The sequence below is a fragment of the Garra rufa genome, chromosome 4 (genome assembly GCF_049309525.1).
Source record: "Garra rufa chromosome 4, GarRuf1.0, whole genome shotgun sequence".
NCBI classification, from domain to species: Eukaryota; Metazoa; Chordata; class Actinopteri; order Cypriniformes; family Cyprinidae; genus Garra; species Garra rufa.
In genome coordinates, this window is record NC_133364.1 from 35,472,771 (window position 1) to 35,487,495 (window position 14,725).

The 14,725-nt window shown below is 39.3% G+C and overlaps 1 pseudogene; it reads left to right on the plus strand.

The window, feature by feature from the left end:
* Positions 1–375: 375 nt before the first annotated feature.
* On the plus strand, positions 376–9,369 carry LOC141333959 (C-type mannose receptor 2-like; annotated as a pseudogene).
* The last annotated feature ends 5,356 nt before the right edge of the window (positions 9,370–14,725 follow it).

Sequence of the window (14,725 nt, forward strand, 5' to 3'; positions counted from 1 at the left end):
GAGGAAAAAAAGTTAATAATATAGGAATGGAAATAATAAGGAAGGAAAATGAAAAGGGTTTTTGTTTAGAGTAATAAACAAATGATGTGACGCTGAATGAGGGATTAGCGCAGATATAAGAATCACATTACAGCTGCAGACAGAAACATCAGACTCAGGACAGAAACACACAACCTCTGAAGTAAGAACAACTCACATCTTCATTCTTTAACTAGAATTAGACTTTTGACATGTTAATATTGTCTTAATCATTGTGAATGCCGCATTTATCTTCCTGTTAAAATGGATTTTCTATTATTGCTGAAATCATGTTTTACACCAAAATTAATCTGTGAATGTTTGAAATCTGTTTATCTGTATTTTTCTTCCTCAGAAATGGACCAAACACTGTTTTTCATTCTTCTTCTCATTGGTGAGTGTGTTTGTGGTTTTATTTATGGTTTCTAGTTTCTAGGTTTGATCCTGTTATGAAAAGCATTAAAGCAAAGCCTCTCTTTCACAGCTCTCTGCTCCGTATCTGAATGTGTTCAGCGTGTAGAAAATACTTTTTCTAAATGCTTTTAAATTTGTGTTTTGGTTGTTCTGTGCTTATGAGAAGACAGAATGTTCTGTGCTTAATGAAAAAGACAAAGTGTACACTATGTAACAGAATCTGTTTAGTAAAATGTGTGTGTGTAGTTGCGAACTCTCTACATTTATGTCATTTCTGAGAAACCTTTGTTTACAGGCACGTAGGAGAAAAGAAGCTCTGCAAAAGTAGTAGCAATTTGAAGGTCACTTTAGACTAGACATTTGGTCACTCTAAGAAGAAGAATGGGATGGGGCTGTATTTTCTTTTCTGTACAGGAGCGGTTGGCGATAACAGGCCCTGATTGGAGGAGAATGGTTGAACGATATCAGGAGGAGAGACCTGCAGATCAAGAATATAAATACTTGCATTTAGTTTTGTGAGACATTCCTGGACTGCCCAGAATGTCAGATTTGATATTGGCTGTTCTGGAATCCTGGGCTCAGCACTCTTTGACTTTACCATTAAATTGATCTTAACTTTGATTTTAACGCGGACTCGAACTGTTTTATTTAAAGGGCGGATAAACGGACTGGGGGGAAGTAGGTATTCTTAGAATACCGGCAACTTCCAACAATTTGGAGGGGGGCACCCGGATTCGCCCGAGACGAGGAATCAGAAACTGAAGGACATCTCCATTTCAACTCCTCTGCGCAGAGAAATAAATAACAGGTAAGCAGTTACCTTTTTCATAAAAAACTGCAGTTTGGCTACTACTAAATTGAAGAGTTGAATAGGAAGTGAATATCAGTTTTGCGTTTTGTATAAAATTGGGTAAACTCAAAGAGTAAGAAAGTGAAATAAGGTAAAGGATATCTAGTGATCTCAAATAAAGGAATTAAATTAGGAAATGAAAGAAAACTCCTAAAACAAAAGCTTTCCTGGTGAGGTTGAGTTTTCCCAAGGATTTCCAACAAATTAGAAAGGACATAACAGAAAATTCGTAAAAACGTTTCCCGGCGAGGTTGAATTTTCTTTTGACTTTGAAGGTGTCCAATAAAATAAATTAGGGTGTGACAGAAAACTTGTAAAGGTATGCCCGTCGAGGTTAAGTTTTCCTAAGGATTCCCTGACATATTGGTAGAAAGGTGAAAGAAACATCGTAAAACCCGGCGGGGTCGAAGCCTAATAAGGTTGATTTTCTTAAGAACCTCCTAAATTTGAGATCAAGTGTATGTGGCATATGCGTTGTGTGAAGTGAAACAAGTGTGTATGTGTGTAGTTTATATCAGGTGATTGTAGATACAGTTAACATATGATAGAGAATACATAAAGAGAACTGTAGCATTTGAATTAACTGGTACCGATTCACCACGACGCTGACGGGCGTTGGGGAACGGTCCAGTCTCCATCCTCTCTGCAGAGCATCTAAAACAAGGTAAGCAGTCACCTTTTTCATAAAAGTACTGCGAAATTGGAAATATTCAAAATTTTAAGGTTGAGAGTGGATTGAACACCAATGTAAAGGTAATTTTATACAAAAAGAATCAGATCAGTTTAAAAGGATATTGTAAAAGGTTAAAAGGTCATTGTCAAATCCTGGCAAGGTTAGGATTGACTTGACCAGGCTTGGTTAAAGTAATTTTATAAAAACTCATAAGAAATCCTGTAAAATCCCGGCGTGATTAACGTGTAAAAGTGTCTGTGTACTGAACGATCTCTGAAAGTGTGTGTGAGTGTGAACTACTCCGTATCTGGGAGGTTGGAGTGCTGCGCACCTTCTCTGGACCGTCACTTAAGTGTGACCTGGTAGGAACGGACGCAGCATTCTTACGGCTCAGAGAGGGGGGGGGGGGGAATTGATGAGCCCTGTGATAAAGGGACTGTATGAAAGAAAATAAAATTTGAAAGTGAATGTATGAATGGAGAGATCCTAATTAGCAGATGGTGTTAGAACTGATATTTCCTACTAGTAGAAAAAGAGTTAAGAACGTTCCTAGGTGGTGGGTGTGTAGACTATTAGGGCATAGAGAGGACTGTGAGAAGTGTGATCCATTAAAAGAAACAAAACCTTTAATAAAATGAGTACGTATAAGGGAGTGTGGGATGCCATCTGTAGCCAGATGATGCATCAAGCTGAACCAAAAGAATAGAAAGAACTAAAAATATTGCAAAAAATTGGTTGTGTAGGTTGTTTGGACATCTTCCAGATTGTAAATTGATTAATAAGAAGTAAGAAATGGCAACTTACAAAGAAAATTGGCAGAAGATAGCTGAGATGGTGTTGGCGCAGACAGAGCCAAAAGATATTAAGGAAAGACAGAAAGAATTATTGGGGTGTTGGTCCCACCTAGTAAATATTCAACAATGGACCAATGATAGTAAGGATACAGGCAAACTAGTTCAGTATATTAAAATGGAAGAAAAAAGGGCCCATGGAGAATTGAAGGAAAAAAGACAGGAAAGGGCAGAATTAGATAAGATTATAAAGGACAAACAAGCCTTATTGAGAAAGTGGACCAGAGTTGCAACCACTGCCACAGTTGTAAGTAAAAGGCATCCCACATATGCTCCTAGCGCCCCTATGGCAACACAGCTGCCTGTATTCGCTGTGGGCAAAGGAGAAATTGAGATACAGGGAGAGTGGGAGGAGCAGACTGGAGAAAACCCTGATTCTAGTAAACTATGTCAAGAATTTTACATACAGGCTGTAATAAAAGGGGTCCCACAAGCTGATGCTTCTAGCATAGAAAACAGTCCGGAAATGGCAGGGGGAGACAGTGACACGTGGGTGAGACATTTTGTACATCATGTTGATAGAGCTGTAGAGAAAGCAGGAAAGGAAGAGACAGAAATAGACAAACTGAAAACTCAATTGTTAAAGATGCAGATAGAAACCGAGAAAGACAAATCTAAAAAGAAAGGGAAGGAAGTGCAGCAAATGTCAGTGCAAAACCAAACCAGCCAGAGTGCTTCCCCACCACAGTTTCTACAGCCTGCCACACCACAGCCCTATTGGCAGAGTGTCAGTCAACAATATAATCCCTATGATCCATACACAGATTGGCCTCCCACCAACAGGGGCAGGGGATTAAAAAGGGGTATGAATATGAAAAATGATAAGGGAAGGGGTCTGTCTGCTCCACCATCGGGGGGTTGTTTCATTTGCGGGGACTCGAGTCATTGGAGGAGGGAATGTCCACAGAGACAGAAAAGACAACCTCCTGCAAGGGGACGGGCTCCTTTTAGAGAAGGGGCTCCAGGAAGGGGGGGAGCTGTCCCAAATACACTCTCATGGCCTGCCAACCAACAGGTGCCCGGTCAATGCCCAGTCTGGGACCAGGCGTGTGATGCAGAGTGTTACTGACGAGGCCCACAGAGAACCAGCAGGGGGGCTAAGGCTGAGCCCTACCTACAGGTGCTGGTAGATAACAAGCCTGTAAGGGCCCTGGTGGACACTGGGGCCACTTTCTCTACCATTACAGGGGGCATGGTGGAGGAAGGGGCGCTCTCATCTAAAAACAGTGAGAGTGCGAGGGTTCTCTGGGGGGTCAGAAAAATGGCCACTAACAAAGCCGCTGTCAATAAAGGTGGCAGGACAGACGCACCTTCATGAATTCTTATGCTCCGCAAATGCGCCATCACCCTTGTTGGGGAGAGACATTTTAGTGAAATTGGGGATATGCATTTTTTGTAGCCCAGATGGTATCTATATAAGATTTCCTGATGGCACAATTCATAATTGCTCCACTGGAGGGGGGCTGGTACAAGGAGACACAGGAAAATTGGTTTTAGAAAAGGTGGTGGAAAAAGGGGCAGATATTTATTGGCTATTGCTAACTGCACCAGACATCTCAGACATTACCAAAAATTGTACAGAAATGGACATCATGGATTTCCTCAATTTTCATTGTCAGCGCCGGTTGATCAGATGCATTGCACTCTAGAATATGACAGGGAGGGAGATGAGGTATATTAATTTGAGAAATTCAGAAAGAGGCAGGGATGAAAAATGCTAGGAGTGTCTTAAAATGGACTTTTGAGGCAGAACAGGATTCTATAACACTAAAAACTGATTTGGCCAAAGCTGCAGAACTGCAGACCCCAGATTATTCTGTACCATTCCATTTGGATGTCAGTGAGCAAGGGGCTAGTGTAAGGGGGGTATAAAAGATGGGGAGGGAATTTGGAGGGGTTAAAAAAAAATGGTGAACTGGTACTACCAGCTTCGACAGCTGTGTCAGTACTGTCAGAAGCTGAGTCTGAGCCAAAGTGGGAAAAAGACATGACAAAGCTTATGAATTTGACTTTGAAACAAAAATTGGCTAAAATATGTTCTCATACAGGGATTAATTGGCTTACTGCTATTGCAATTGGTTTGATATAAGTACAACTGGTTTAACACATTTTGAACTGTTGACAGGGCAACAGTTTCCTGGGCCATGGGCCCTATTCAATATGGAGGCTGGCCAGTTGCCACCTGGGGACTACTATGACAAAGTAAGGACGGTTATTAACATATTATCTCCCCAGAACCCCACCTTTTCACAGGACTGGCAGCAGGTGACTGAGGCCCCCAGGATCAGTGGGTAAGACTGAAATTGATGAAACGAAAATGGCTGTCTCCTAGATGGTCTGAGCCCATGAAGGTCACTGCAAGGACCTCACATTGTGTTCGACTGGCGGGTAAGGGAAAAACTTGGTATCATTTGTCATCTTGTGTGAATTGTGATCCTCCTTCCAGGTCGCTGCAGGAGACCAGAGTTGACCTGCGAGCAGGTCAAAGAGAGGGTGAGCAGGAAGAACAGGAAGCAGATAAGGACACAGCAGAAGAATCAGCTCAACCCTCAGAAGCCAACACAGGGACACAAAATTACTGTTCTAGAGAGGGTGGGAGACCTGCTAGAAATTAGCGAAGACATTCCAATTGCACACTGCATTAGCGCTGACTATGCACTAGGGGCGGGTGTAGCAAAGCAAATAAGACACAAATACGGGGTAGAAAAGTTGCAGAAACATATTAGCGCCCTGGGTCAGTGTGTGCTGACCTCACACGGCAAGAAACAGATATTTCACCTGGTAACTAAAGTGGTGGTGCAGGGACCTGCCCACATATGAAGACTTAGAGAAGAGTTTAGAAGATCTAAAACTGCAGTGCCTAAAAGACAAAGTGAAAACATTAGCAGTCCCCAAACTAGGGTGTGGCCTTGATAAATTACAGTTTGAAACTGTACAGAATATCCTAGAGAGGGTGTTCAAAAACGGGGAGATTCAAATAGTGGTGGTGGTAAAATGAACAACACAAAGATGAATAGAATAGTGGGATGTTGGGTATTGAGCTTGACAATAATCATAGGGGTAATAATATGGGGATTGATGGGGCAAAACACACAGAAAGGGAAAAGGAGTGTGTTGACAGGAGGTGGGGCTGGGGTGAAATTGACACTGGTAAGGGAGAAAGGGAAGGATGGCCTGTGGGAATTTGATCTGTGTCAAGTGATAGATTGTGGGGGTGATGCACTGGGATGGAGAGGGTATGATGTCTATGGCTGCCTGTGGCCAACAACAGGAACAAAACCAACTGGGCCATGGTGTCACACATGGCACGATGTTAATTGGATGACCAAGCCAGGGTACACTAAAAAGATGTTAACCAATAGCCCACTAACTAGCCAGAATAATATTAAGAACAGACTTAAACTATTTAGAGGATACCAACATAGCTGGGGGAGCTGGAAAAACACGCTGATAATGTCACTGAAAGATGGTCCTGACAGCTCTGAAACTTTCATTACACTAGGGGTAGATGTGTCAGGGACAGATCCATTGGGTTTAATTAAAATTTTAGTCCAAGAGCCAGAAGTAACACCAGCCCCCATAGTTGTTGATTTAAGAAAAAAAAAAAAAAAGAAACAGTATTGAAAAGCACGGATTATAGCAACTTGACCCCTTTAGATGTAATGACCCTAGAAACTGGTTATCATGAGTCCAACCTCTGGTTAGAATGGGTTCATGAAGCATCCACAAATTTAGGTTTTGAAGGATGTTTAGCATGTGCAGCTGGGAGACCTCAATTGAATACTGAGCCTGCCCCATTGTATGCAAACGATCAATGGGGATACGATTGCATCCTGCGATTAACAAAACAACAAAATCCAGCCAATTGCTCATCTTTAAGTAAATTGTACCCTGTTACAGGTAATGGGTCATCACTAGGGGTTCCCTTGATTAGAAGAAAAGGGAACTACACATGTTTTAATTTCACTTCCACTAGCAAATCTAAAACATTGGTGGGCTCTTTTCAGAGAAATTGGTGCGAAATTACATTAGCTGATGGACATAAGAAAATAGGGCACATAGGGTAAGAGAAGGAAACTATACCTGTTTCAATTTCACATCCCCTAAAAACAATAAGCTGATAGTAGGAAACGTCAGAGTGTCATGGTGCACGGTAATCCACCAGAGGGGGCAGGAAATGGTGGGGAATGGGCTAAAGCAGGTCTGTATTATGCATGTGGTACAGGTGTGATGATAGTTAGGCCCACAGAAATAACGGAAGGATTGTGCGCTATGGTGAGGATGGCTGTCCCTTTAACTTTGATCGGAAACAGGTGGAAGCATGTTGAGAGCAATCTGGTTAGGAGAAAAGAGAACCTCCCCGGTAACAGATGCCTTTGCTGGCAGATGAGGGTGCATATGATGATGAGGATGAAGAGGTGTGATCTCTTTCAGAGATCAAGAGAGGGAATTGTAGAAAATACTTTTTCTAAATGCTTTTAAATTTGTGTTTTGGTTGTTCTGTGCTTATGAGAAGACAGAATGTTCTGTGCTTAATGAAAAAGACAAAGTGTACACTATGTAACAGAATCTGTTTAGTAAAATGTGTGTGTGTAGTTGCGAACTCTCTACATTTATGTCATTTCTGAGAAACCTTTGTTTACAGGCACGTAGGAGAAAAGAAGCCCTGCAAAAGTAGTAGCAATTTGAAGGTCACTTTAGACTAGACATTTGGTCACTCTAAGAAGAAGAATGGGATGGGGCTGTATTTTCTTTTCTGTGCAGGAGCGGTTGGCGATAACAGGCCCTGATTGGAGGAGAATGGTTGAACGATATCAGGAGGAGAGACCTGCAGATCAAAAATATAAATACTTGCATTTAGTTTTGTGAGACATTCCTGGACTGCCCAGAATGTCAGATTTGATATTGGCTGTTCTGGAATCCTGGGCTCAGCACTCTTTGACTTTACCATTAAATTGATCTTAACTTTGATTTTAACGCGGACTCGAACTGTTTTATTTAAAGGGCGGATAAACGGACTGGGGGGAAGTAGGTATTCTTAGAATACCGGCAACTTCCAACAAGCGTCAGTATCACTTTATAAATGAGAGGAAGAACTGGACTGAAGCTCAGAGATACTGCAGAGAGAAATACTCAGATCTGGCCACCGTTGACAACATGAACGAGCTGAACAAGAGTGTGAATGATGGAAGTGTTCAGTTTGTCTGGATTGGGCTGCAGAAGGCGGGTCGTGATAAATGACAGTGGTCTTCAGGTGAACCTGCGCTCTATCTGAACTGGGCTACTGGACAACCAGAAAATACAGATTGTGGTATGATGTAAAATGGAGAATGGCATGATTTGCCATGTAATTCTATCCGACATTTCATCTGCAACAACAGTGAGTTTATTTTTAGTTGCACCATATACTAAATTTTAATGGAACACTAAACTTGATCTGATATTATTAATAATAAACATACAGTGACTAGATGTGATTCAGCTAGATATTTTCAGCCTTCTGTATCTCAACACAAACCTACAAGGGCTTCAATATATCAGCAGCTGTAGAAGCAGCTCAAGTCTATGAATGACGTGTTTCTGATGTTTCCACCACTGCTCCTGTTCACATCCAAACCATAAAGCAGCCTAAGAATAATGAACAAACTGATTCATGAATCTTTTTCTCATTTGTTTTTCTTAAAGCGAACACAGGACTCATCTTTGTCAATCAGACGATGAATTGGAGAGACGCTCAGAATTACTGCAGACAGAATAACATTGATCTGGTCAGTGTGAGAAACCAGAATGAGAATCAACAGGTTCAGCAGCTCATTAGTGATAGACACTTATCTGGATCATGGATCTGGATCGGTCTGTTCAGAGTCAGAGACTCATGGCAGTGGTCAGATCAGAGTAACTCCTCATTCAGATACTGGGACACTGGTGAACCTAATAATTATGGATATGGTGAAGACTGTACAGCTGTTGAACTAAACACTCAGGGACAATGGCATGACAGCTCTTGCAACAACCAATATCCTTTTGTGTGTCATGAAGGTGAGTAGATCCTCACAAAACACACTCAATCCATCATCACCTCCAGATCTCTTAAAGTTCACACTACATGTCTGACACGACAAATTCATCCAGTGTTTGTTCTGCATGTTGTTGTTGATCAGTCTCTCTCTAGTTTCTGCTTGTGGTTTGTTTTGTGTCCAGATAAACTGATTGTGGTCAAAGAGAATCTGACGTGGTCTGAAGCTCTGAGATACTGCAGACAGAATCATGTGGATCTGGTGTCGGTTCATTCAGAAGAGATTCAGCGGCGTGTGATGAACGTGGTTAAACGCGCGTCTACTGCGGCGGTGTGGTTGGGTTTACACAACTACTGCATCATGAACATGTGGCTCTGGGTGAGTGGAGAGATGGTGTGCTATCACAACTGGGCTCCAGGGAACGGAACCACACCAGAAAACTGCAAACTCGAGAACAGAAAAGGAGCAGTTCAGTCTGGAGGAGATCAGCACTGGATCAGCCTTCCTGAATCTCACAAACTCAACTTCATCTGCAGCAGATATTAAGAGTGAGGAACACACTCATGTGTTTACTTACATTAACAGTTTTCATAGGCTACTTCATAGTTTTCTGATTTACTTTAATGTTTAATTTGTTCTTTAGTAAGTTCTGGGTAAATCTGCTTATTGGGTTTTAAACATGGCATTTTTAAGTAAGTTTTATTGCTGTATTATGAAATATGCCTCTTTTAAGAAACTCTGGTGTGGTTATGATTCTGTGTTCACAAGATATGATTAGTGCAAAACATACAAACACATGATAACAGAACATGAGATACAGACGACAAAATTTTATCAGAAGTAAATCACAGTTTGATAATAGTTCACTTAGATTAATGAAGGATCTAGAGATCATCTGATGATAACTATGTCTGTTTTGCTTCAAGAGAGCAACCATATATTTGTGTTGTGTTTTACTTTCTTTTATTCTTCATTCATTTATAATCATTTATCATGTAATAGTTTTATTATTTAATTTAATCATATACTCATTTATAATCATTTTAATCATTTATACATTTTATTGATGTTTATAGATTAGTAATTTGTATTATTGTTTTCTATTGTTTTATGAGTGAATGTTAATGGAAATTCAAGGTTTACGGGATGTTGTTGTGAATCAGTTTGGTGTAACACTGCTTGTTGGATTTGTGTTGAAACATACACAGCTAAGATTATTCAATAAACTCTACATTATCATTATCACTTTGTCTCCTGCTTCTGTTCTTCTCTGCCTTTACTCAGTCAACTTCTTTAACTCTATGATTATTCAGGTAGGGTAAGGACAGTCAAATCTAGCCTAAACCATGAAGTACTCACCTGGCTGCCGGTCACAGTCCTCCCTTGTTCTTGTTTGAGTCTCAGTTTGCAGTTGTAAACAAAGTCTAATGTAATCGAAACAATAAAATCTCTTATTTTATTAGTTAGAATATAAAGCAGTTAATGAACAGTATTGCAGTAAAGGGGTCTTTAAAGGGGACATTGGAAAAGAATTCACTTTTACATGCAGTTTGAATATAAAACCTACTGGCTAGGGACCTTACAATAATACAAATCCATTCACTCCTTTTTTAAATTTTATTTTTTTCTGAGGGAAGACAAAAAAATAGTGATGAAAGCTAAAATATGAAATGTCATGGATGTATATTTACTGAGGGGGTCTGGAATTTGCAGCATTTGCCACAAGGCCTTAAAAATTAAGATTCTAAAAGACAATTCTAAAATAAATGATATTAAGACATCTTTAATACGTTTTGAGAGACAGTCATGCAAACTTCAGAAAAATTATATTTATGGCTCTCAGACAGGTGTTGTCACATCCCCGGACTTTCATGTTGGTTTCTCCCATTCTCCCCCGCAGTTCAGTGTGTGTTTGGTTCCTCCTTCATTGTCTCCACCTGGATGTGTATCAGTCTGTGTATTTAAGGTGTGTGTTTTCCCCTGTACTCTTGTCGGTCTTTAATGTTATATGGATGTCTTACCCTGCTGTTCCTGTGTCTGCTTGTGTTTCCATTGGATTATTAAATACCTTCACTTTTACTCCGTCGTTGTTCGTGTGTTCCTGCCTGCATCGTGACAGGTGTGTTCTCTTCCATTGTTTTGATAGACAAACAAGATAGATTTCTAGATTCTACATTTCTCTTGAAAAGGAACACTTTGCTGAATGCAAAGTGAAATTTTCTACAACTTAATAGTTTCTTCAAGCAGCCACATTGAAATCCCAATATCTATGGAAATATACCATACATCGAAAACAATAACAACATGCAGTAAACGGCAGTACAAACCTGTGTGCTCATAGATTAAGATTAAAATAATATGTCAATATCAAGCAGCAAAACAAGCTGTTTTTTACAGCTGAAAATAGCTGGATGCTGGAAAAATAAGATGAATCGAAGTTTAAAATAGAGCGAAGTCATTTAAAGAATAGAAGTAATTTATCAAGAATAAATGAAATCAAACGAAATATCACGATTTCACAACTCAATGCCTCTTTAGTCTTATTTATAAACAAACAGTGTTGCTCAATCCTAAATTGATAAATATTTAGAATTGATCAAAGACTACTTTTTGTCAAAGTTTAGATTTTTTTTTTTTTTTTTTGCAATGTTATTGAAAGTTTCTGAAAAGCTTCTGGTGGGGTTCAATATCAATTCAAATGTTCATTTAAGAGGACAAACGTTCCCTGAGTTAAATTCAGTGTTTGATTGCATTCATTAATCACTTGTGTGGACTTATAGGAGTATCACTAAAATAGAAAAAAAGAAAAATGTAAGTTACGAACTTTTTTTCATTTCACATTTAAAAAAAATCTAATGTTAAATAATTATTAAAATCCAACACTTAAAAATAAGTACACTGGTATAACCTGCAATACTTGTTTGAGAAACTAGACAAGTAGATGCATGTAGAATCACTGAAGAGCCATTTAGGTCCCTAGTGGATGAATAATGGCATTACAAATAAAATAATAGTTCAGACCACAAAATGACTCTTGTCACCCTGGACCACAAAACCGGTCATAAGTGTATTTATTTATTTTTTCGAAATTGAGATTCTTACGTCATTTGAAAGCTGAGTAAATAAGCTTTTCATTGATGGTTTGTTTTGTTAAAATAGGACAATGTTTGTCTGAGATACAACTATCTGAAAAAAATCTAAATATTGAGAAAATCACCTTAAAAGTTGTCCAAATGAAGTTCTTAGCAATGCATATTACTAATCAAAATCAAGTTTTGATATATTTATGGTAGGAAAATTTAAAAAATATCTACATAACACATGATCTTTACTTAATATCCTAATGATTTTTGGCATAAAAGAAAAATCTATAATTTTGACCCATACAATGTATGTTCTGCCCTTTGGGTATTATCTTGTTAGAGTAATTAGGACCTCTAGCGGTCAACTATAGTACTGCAGACTGAATCAGGAAGTTATTGTACGAGTCAAAGCTCATAGGGAAGATCGTTCCAGCTGCAATAATCAGTCGTTGCATTCTGAATTCTCATTAGCAAGAACTGCCTGTAAGTGATTTATATTTTCTGTTAAAATATTTCTAATAGACCTGTGGCAAATTCAGGCTGACTTAAAGTAATATTTGTGTTCAATTCACAATTGGTGTTATGTATATGGTATACTTAATTGTAATTAAGTAATGTTATTATTGTACAAGCTACAACTTTCCCTTAGTGTATTTTTTGTATTTATTTTCAGTTTCACTCCTTTGTTCATGTCTACATGCTGAACAAGAGTCTCTAATAAACGGAGCAGAAAGGCTAAATCCTGACTCTCATGTTATTCATGACGGGAGTTTGGCTGGCTGTCTAAAATGGGTTAAGAACACCAATTGGAGGACAGTACAATGTATTTTTGGCTGTTGCTACAAATATATCTGTGCTACTTAAAGGATTAGTTCACTTTCATAACAACAATGCACAGATAATGTTCTCACCCCCTTGTCATCCAAGATGTTCATGTCTATCTTTTCTCAGTCGTAAAGTAATTATGTATTTTTGACTAAAACATTTCTGGATTTCTCTCTTTATAATGGAAATGGATGGAGCCCCGAAGTTTGAACTTCCAAAATGCAGTTTAAAAGCAGCTTCAAAAGACTCTAAACGATCCCAGTCGAGGAGGAAGGGTCTTATCTAGTGAAACGATCGGTTATTTTCTAAACAAATTGACAATTTATTTACTTATTAACCTCAAATGCTCGTCTTGTCTCATCTCTGTGCAGCTCATGCTAATGGTGCGTTCACACCGGACGCGACTTGCGCGGAAAAAAACGCGCTATTCGCGCGTAGTTGAACGCTTGAACATTTGAGTTTACTCGCGTCATTCGCGCGTGACATTTTCTTCACAACAGACGTGAATTCGTGTCATGGGAGGGGCTTCTGCCACCCGTCAGCGGGAAAGTACTTGTAAAATAGGTGAATGAGCTCAATTTGCCAGCTTTAGCTTGCTTATAGTCTCAATATATGTAGGTCAAATTGAGTAAAGAGCGTTTTTTAAAACTAACCAGATTGTCCGACCTCCTCACTCACTTTCTTCCTAGCAAGATCCTTTTTTATTCCTGTTTCTACAAAAGTCCAAAGATGTATTGTACAGCTCCGAGTAACCACAGACAGCAACGGTGATTTTGTCCGCCATTGTTGTTTCGGATTTCTGCCTCCGTCACTACTAGAGCAAGCTCCTGATTGGTTACCGCGGCGCGGATTTTCGCCAAAGTTCAGATTTTTGAACTCACGCGTTTCGCGCGAATGGCGCGGCAATCGCTTGAAACGCTCAATGCGCGCCGCTTCATTCGCGCTATTCGCGCGTTTCGCGCCGCCTCATTCGCACGTTTCGCGCCGCAGGATGGCTATTCGCGTCTTTGCATTGACTTAACATGTAAATCACTCGCGCTTGCCGCTTCATTCGCGTCCGGTGTGAACGCACCTTAAGTCTGTGTGATTCTGGTAAATGCAGTTAGGGTATGTCTAAAAACTCAGATCTCATTTATGTCTTCAATGTCAAAATTGTCCTAAAATGCTGTTTTTACCCTTTTTTTTTTTGTTAAGGGCATTTGAGTTTCTTTGTATTTTCACTTTGTAAACACTATGTCGGTACTTTTGCAGCGATCTAAGGTGATTTTGAAGTTAGGGAAGAAAACGAGATGGGAGTTTTTAGACGTACCCTAACTGTATTTACCCCAATCACACAGACATGGCATTCACTGCACAGAGATGAGACAAGACGAGCATTTGAGGTTAAATAGTATATAAATTGTCAATTTGTTCAGAAAATAACCGATCGTTTCACCAGATAAGACCCTTCCTCCTCGACTGGGATCGTTTAGAGTCTTTTGAAGCTGCATTTAAACTGCATTTGGGAAGTTCAAACTTCGGGGCTCCATCCATATCCATTATAAAGAGAGAAATCCTCAAAAGGTTTTCCTCAAAAAAAAAAAAAAAAAAAAAAAAACATTTTCTTTTACGACTGAGAAAAGATAGACATGAACATTGTTATGAAAGTGAACTAATCCTTTAAGACTGCTTTTTCATACAAACAAAAAAAGCAGACTCCTGCGATTTATTAAAAGACTGTTCTTGTGAAAATGATCTCAATGAGCCTTCTCCTTGATTCCTCCAAGTGTGGCAGGATCTTCATTTTTGCACAAATACTATTTGATACCAAAAGATCTGTTTAAAATATAAACTAATTTGACTGAATTAAAATACAATTTTTTTTTCTCCTGTTAGTATTTTACTGTACGATCTGTGGTACACTTCAAATTTAGTTAAAGTTTACAGCCTTAAGCCTTGTCTGTGAAACTCGAGGTAAAGACACAATACTAAATAAAACGATTATTTTAACTCAG